This window comes from Tachysurus fulvidraco, chromosome 7 (assembly GCF_022655615.1).
Source record: "Tachysurus fulvidraco isolate hzauxx_2018 chromosome 7, HZAU_PFXX_2.0, whole genome shotgun sequence".
Lineage (NCBI taxonomy): Eukaryota > Metazoa > Chordata > Actinopteri > Siluriformes > Bagridae > Tachysurus > Tachysurus fulvidraco.
This window is the reverse complement of record NC_062524.1, coordinates 25,475,375-25,481,705: the sequence shown is the minus strand read 5'-3', so window position 1 is coordinate 25,481,705 and position 6,331 is coordinate 25,475,375. Positions and strand designations below refer to the sequence as shown.

The window sequence follows — 6,331 nt, the reverse complement described above, 5'->3', positions numbered from 1 at the left end:
AATATATCATAAAATTATTATAAATATAATCAGAATCACAAAAGATTCAGTATCATATACAAAATCAGAATCATAAAGAGAATCTGTATCATAAATTGAATCTGAATCAAGAACTGAATCAAAATCATAAGTTGAATCATAACCAGAATCAGTATCATAAACAGAATCAATATAATAAACAGAATAAGAATCATAACCGGAATCAACGTCATAAACAGACTCAGAATCATCATACAGTATGTGCCCACAAATGTATGCTTTCTTATGGTTTTTAAATTTGTCCAGTCGAATTATTTGGGAATCTCTTGCTCAGTATTTGATTCTTTCCTAATTAATTCACTGGCAAATTACATATCATTAGTTATGCACATGACAAGTAAACTTACAGAGACTGAATAATATTTCCAGTAAAAAAAAAAAGTTTAATAATCGTAAACCCCAAATCAGCTCTGAAATGTGAAAACTTTTTGAATTTCACTTTAATTTTTGTTGGAGGCTTTTAGGATCATTTTAAACTCTCCATTGGTTCTTCTTGGTAGTAGTTCATCCTGTGAAAACTAGACACTGATTATACAGTTCTTTGTGCTCATACTGTAACTAACACTAATCCAATCTCATCAGGAGTGAAATTGAAGAAGACTAAATCTGTATTTAAAGATTTCTGATTACAATCTGGCCTCGATGCCCGATGACGCCTGAGATAGGCACAGGCTCCCTGTGACCCGAGGTAGTTCAGATAAGTGGTAGAAAATGAATGAATGAATGAATGAATGATTACAATCTGAGTTGAGGATAATAATTTTTCATGGTGGTTCACAGCTTTCTAACAACGTAACTGAAGTGTGGCATTTGGTTTATGAAGAATCTAGTTAGTTTATTACTGTTTTAACCTCTCTGTTCAACTGCCTACTTCATTAGCATCATCTCTGCTGATGATTAAAGCATTTTCATGTTGTGGTTAAATATTGTTATGCTTTCTTAGAGTTAACAAAAAAGAAATGTTGAACAAAACATGTTTCTTTATATTTTTTTAATCCCAAATTCATACAGCAACATCAGACAGGTTTTCTTGAAAGTGGCAATTATGCCCCCTTTCCACCAGAAAGAACCGTGTGCTGGTTCAGAGCTAGTGCTGGTGCTGTTCAAAGTTGGTTCCACTGGCGAACCTTCTAAGAACCCGTTTGCCTTTACATGAGCTAGAGAGCCATCACAGAGCCGAGTCTGACGTCACTGTATACGTGTCACATTTCCCAGCAACTTTAGCGCAGCAGCGGCAAACACAAACACAACATCACCAATGGCGGATGTTGCTATACTGTTAATGCTCATGGTTTTGTGAACCTACATTGGCATCCAAACACGGCGAATCCAACATGTACATGCAGCTCCGTGTAATTTGTATAAACGGAGGCTGTAATCGATAAAGTACATAACATTATTTTATCATTAACACAGAAAAAAGGTCGCCTTAGCATGTAGCTACCTACTATCATGTGTGCTGATAATTGATCTTATTGCGTGTAAAGTAAAAGTGAATTAAACATTAGTATACTTAAGGTACATTATCAAATGCACTAACAGTAGCCCCGCCCCCACCCGTTGACGCAAGCAGATCTTAAGTCTAGACCAGCAACGTTTTGGTGCTACTTAAGAACCACTTTTCCTGGTTCAGAGCATTGGCTGTCGAAAAAGAAAGAACTGGTTCTAAATTAGGTTCCGAACCAGCACTCAAACTGCCTCGGTGGAAAAAAAATAGAGTTTGCATGTTCTCCCGGTGCCTCGGGGGTTTCCTCCGGGTACTCTGGTTTCCTCCCCCAGTACAAAGACATGCATGGTAGGTTGATTGGCATCTCTGGAAAATTGCCCGTAGTGTGTGAGTGTGTGTGTGCCCTGTGATGGGTTGGCACTCCGTCCAGGGTGTATCCTGCTTTGATGCCCGATGATGCCTGAGATAGGCACATGCTCCCCGTGACCCGAGAAGATTGGATAAGCGGTAGAAAATGAGTGAGTGATGTCTTTTCCACTCTTTTATGTCCGGATGTAACATCTCCACATCCTTCACATGGCAGGGGATAAAGTACTTCAATTGCACTTTTGAAGATGACTTTAAGAGCAGAAATACAGAGGCTAGAAATATCATACTTGAATTCACAAGAAAATACAGAAACTAGCCATGAAATTTCTGAAACCAACATTAACCTCTAGCAAAGTGATGGAAAGTGTGGAAAACGAAAGAATCTGCTCATGAACCAAAAGATACATGCTCATCTGTGAAACATGATGGTGGTAGTGTCAAGGCTTGGGCTTGCATGGCTGCTTTGAAAACAGGTCCACTTATCTTTATTGATGAAGCTAACATGAACATTTTGTCTGCCAGTTTACAAAGAGATGCATCCAATCTCATCAGGAGTGAAAATGAAGAAGACTCCTAAATCTGAATTAAAATATTTCTGATTACAATCTGAGTTGAGGATAATATTTTTTCATGTTGTGTACACAACTTAGTTGTGTAAAATGTGCTTTAGAAATAAAATAATTCAACAGAAGAATGCAAATCAATTCCACTAAACAAGAAACAGCAAGCTGCCACTACAGTATGTCTAAAAAATGAAAGGGGTACTTGAATCGAATACATTTTTTTAATTCGTATACTCAAAACGTCCTCCAATGTTTTGACATCATAGAAACTTATTTTAGAAACCTAATTTAATATATACAACAAATGTCATGTTGGTCACTATACCCATCAGCTACTACATGTATTTACGTAAGAATGAAAATTGCTGATTAAAGTACCGTCATGATTCAGCTCGGACTTTGGAGACGTGCAGTTTTGTTTGTTTCTCGTCACGTGTCTGCCCTGCCTTTGTCTGCTCCTTCCTGTCACCACACCTGCTCCTCATTGTGTTCATGATTGTCTTGTGTATTTAATTGTGCTAATTGTTGTCCTGTCTTGTCTTCAGTCTGTGTCATGTTTCGTGTTCCCTTTGTTATTAAACCCTGTTTTGTTTTGCTATCCTGCGTCTGGGTCCGTATCCTGCCCCGCGTCATGACAAGTACGTTGAAAATGAATGTCAAATCCACCAACTCCTAAAGAGGAGCGATTGTGCATAAATGTGTCAGTTGTACATAGGCATCATGCTATTTCTAAAATTTATAAAATAGCTTCAACTTTCTGTCATTGAATATGTGTTGATGAGGGAAAAACTTTATTTAATTCTGAAAATTAAGAAAAAGATCAAGCAGACTAATTTAATTACCACATAATTCATCTACAGTATTAGTCACTAGCACCTTTCTTTCTGTTCCTGTCAGAACTACACACAAGTGCTTCATGAACAGTTTTATATACTCAATTTTAAAAAACACAAAAATCAGTTCTAAATCATTATAAATAAATCAGGTAATTGTGGTTCTGTAAGAAATTCAAATCAATTAACCTACCTTCCCTACCATGACAGTTATTTGCTTATATGTCAGTAGTCAGATGCTAATACTAAGAAGTTTCATTATTAGTCATGTATCACGTAGCTCAAAGCAACAAACATGAAGAAACAGAAAACAAATGCTTCAGTGATGGATAACAAACTGATGCCTTGTCTTACGTCTTTAGACTTCAGAATGCAAACAAAAATATGTTCAGCATATGAAAACAAAAATATCTCAGATGACATGCATTTATTAAACATGAAAGTTTAAACAAACATTAAACAAAGGAAAGAGCACACAATAAAATAGTCAGTGTCTGTAAAAACATTTTTCAGCGCATACAATCTAGAATTCACATACACATTAAATCAAATATGAATAAATTGTTAATTTTAATACATTTCACGTTCAACTCCCCATGAAGTGAACCTGGAAGTTAAAGAAATCTGAAGGCTATAGCTTACAGAAAGGCTATATAACATAAACAGAAGAACATTTTGGGTGATTTATATCCTTTATGTCACCCACCTAGTATTAATAAAATATACACAGCATATTTGCAGTAAATTCAGGGTAATGGCAACCTTTTCTCTTGTTACTATCTATACAACAAAAGCTGCTACATTATCCATGCCATTTACTCACTCACTCATTTTCTACTGCATATCCGAACTACCCCGGGTCACGGGGAGCCTGTGCCTATCTCAGGCGTCATCGGGCATCAAGGCAGGATGCACCCTCACGCAATCACACAGTACGGACAATTTTTCCAGAGATGCCAATCAACCTATCATGCATGTCTTTTTACCGGGGGAGGAAACCGGCCAAGCCATTTAGGATTTCTGTATTTTAGAACCAAACAATAAATCTGTGATGAAAAACAGTGGTGAAATTTGAGAGATTCTATAATAAGTATTGTTGTACAGCCGCTCTTTGGAATGGAAATATCAGCTGTTGATTGTCAGCTTTGTTTCAAAAATTTGTAAATGAAATATACTTCTATATAGGATTGATAATGAGGATTATGATGCATGCTCAAAGTTTGAAGCTTTCCCTCTCTGAACTTGTATAAGTCAACAGTGGAATGCAGTCTGTAATGTACATTCAAGACAAGAATGAGAACAAACCTGAGAGTGTCAAGTCATGTGTGACGCCGTGAAAGCTGATGACACGTATCATCTCCCAATCAGCATCACAGGAGAAACAAAGAAATAAAAATAGGTTTATTTATTGTGCCAACTCATAGCCTATATAAACCACAAACCAAGACAAGCATTGCCTTAGTATCCTGAATACGGGGACTATGATTCGGACCTGAAACTGAGGACTTTTTATAACACTCTAACTGAACACTTACAAAGATTACAAATCATCTGGGTGAGTTTAATATTTTGCATATTAATTAGTGATGGAAGAAATAATGTATTCATATCTATGAAATAATGATAACATTTATAATACATAATCAGGATATTAGATATAAATTGTCTCTATATAAGACTGACTTTAATAAAATATTTTGTCATCTATTTAAATGTTATTTGCTTTTTTGCTCTTGTTTTATCAATCAGGTACAATTCTAGACATAAGGATACTGTTCAAAATTATTGAGATTTTTAATAAGCAAAGGCGGACCTAAATTGAAAATTCTTTTAATTTTTTTGGATGTTGTGATATACATGTAATGTGCATTCTAAGTGCACCGTTAACCAGCTTTAAAAAAAAATGTAATTGTCTGTGAATGCATATGAATACATACTGTACACGTATGTGTCAGCTAAGATCATAGATATTGCAAAGGAAAATGTCAAGCTAGTTTAGATGAAAAAAATTAGCAATCTCTGGAAATCCAATGAGACCTGGCACTATCATGTTCTAGAAAAAATTAGGTAAAGGTGTCCAGTGAAAGAGCAGAGGAAAACATATCATTTTTTCATTCTCAACCTGAATTGTGAGTTCTTAATCTATCTTAAAAATATCTTCCCATCTATTCTTGGAAAATATCTTTACACATGAAGGCAGGCAGGTGTTTCAGCATCGTGAAAACATCCCAAACTGGTTTAGGCGTTGTCAATGAGTGTTCAATAAATGCTGTGGAAAAAAAAACAAAAACACTGGTATCGAAAAATGATTAATAGTCTCTGATATTGCTTACCAATGTATATAACTCTACTGAATGAAGATGAAGAATATAGCATAATGTAAAACAATAGAACACAATGTGGTACAACATTTTAAAATGATTTGATTTCTGAAAAGTGTATAATGATTTGTGTAATATTATTTAAGGGTGTTATTAGGAAACATTCAGGATGAAGACAAAAGAACTGAGAATCGTGTTCATACTGAGTAAGTTCTTATTCTAGGCTGATGTTTTTCACTGTTATTATTTCACCCATAATTCCTTACTGCAGATTTTGAATAATAATAATAATAATAATAATAATAATAATAATAATAATAATAATAATAATAATAATAATAATAATAATAATTCTATAGGTATCATTCTGAGATCTGTAACTGGACAAAGCACAAATGACCCATCTACAACAACACCTACAAACACTACAGCTACTACACAAGCAAATGCTACTACAAGTAATGTAACAGTTTCGACAGCAGCTACAACACCAGAACCTACAAACGCTACAGCTACAACACAAGCAAATGCTACTACTGGTAACGTAACAGTTTCGACAGCACCTACAACACCAGCACCTACACCAGCACCTACAAACGCTACAGCTACTACACAAGCAAATGCTACTACTGGTAATGTAACAGTTTCGACAGCACCTACAACACCAGCACCTACAAACGCTACAGCTACAACACAAGCAAATGCTACTACTGATAATGTAACAGTTTCGACAGCAACTACAGCAGCAGCAACTACAAA

At 35.5% G+C, this 6,331-nt stretch overlaps 1 long non-coding RNA gene across 1 annotated transcript; it reads left to right on the top strand.

Moving 5' to 3' along the window:
- Nucleotides 1-4,707: 4,707 nt before the first annotated feature.
- On the top strand, nucleotides 4,708-6,049 carry LOC125145221. The gene is made up of 3 exons (XR_007143555.1): nucleotides 4,708-4,806; nucleotides 5,719-5,778; nucleotides 5,932-6,049. It is a non-coding gene; the product is annotated as an uncharacterized LOC125145221 (long non-coding RNA).
- The last annotated feature ends 282 nt before the right edge of the window (nucleotides 6,050-6,331 follow it).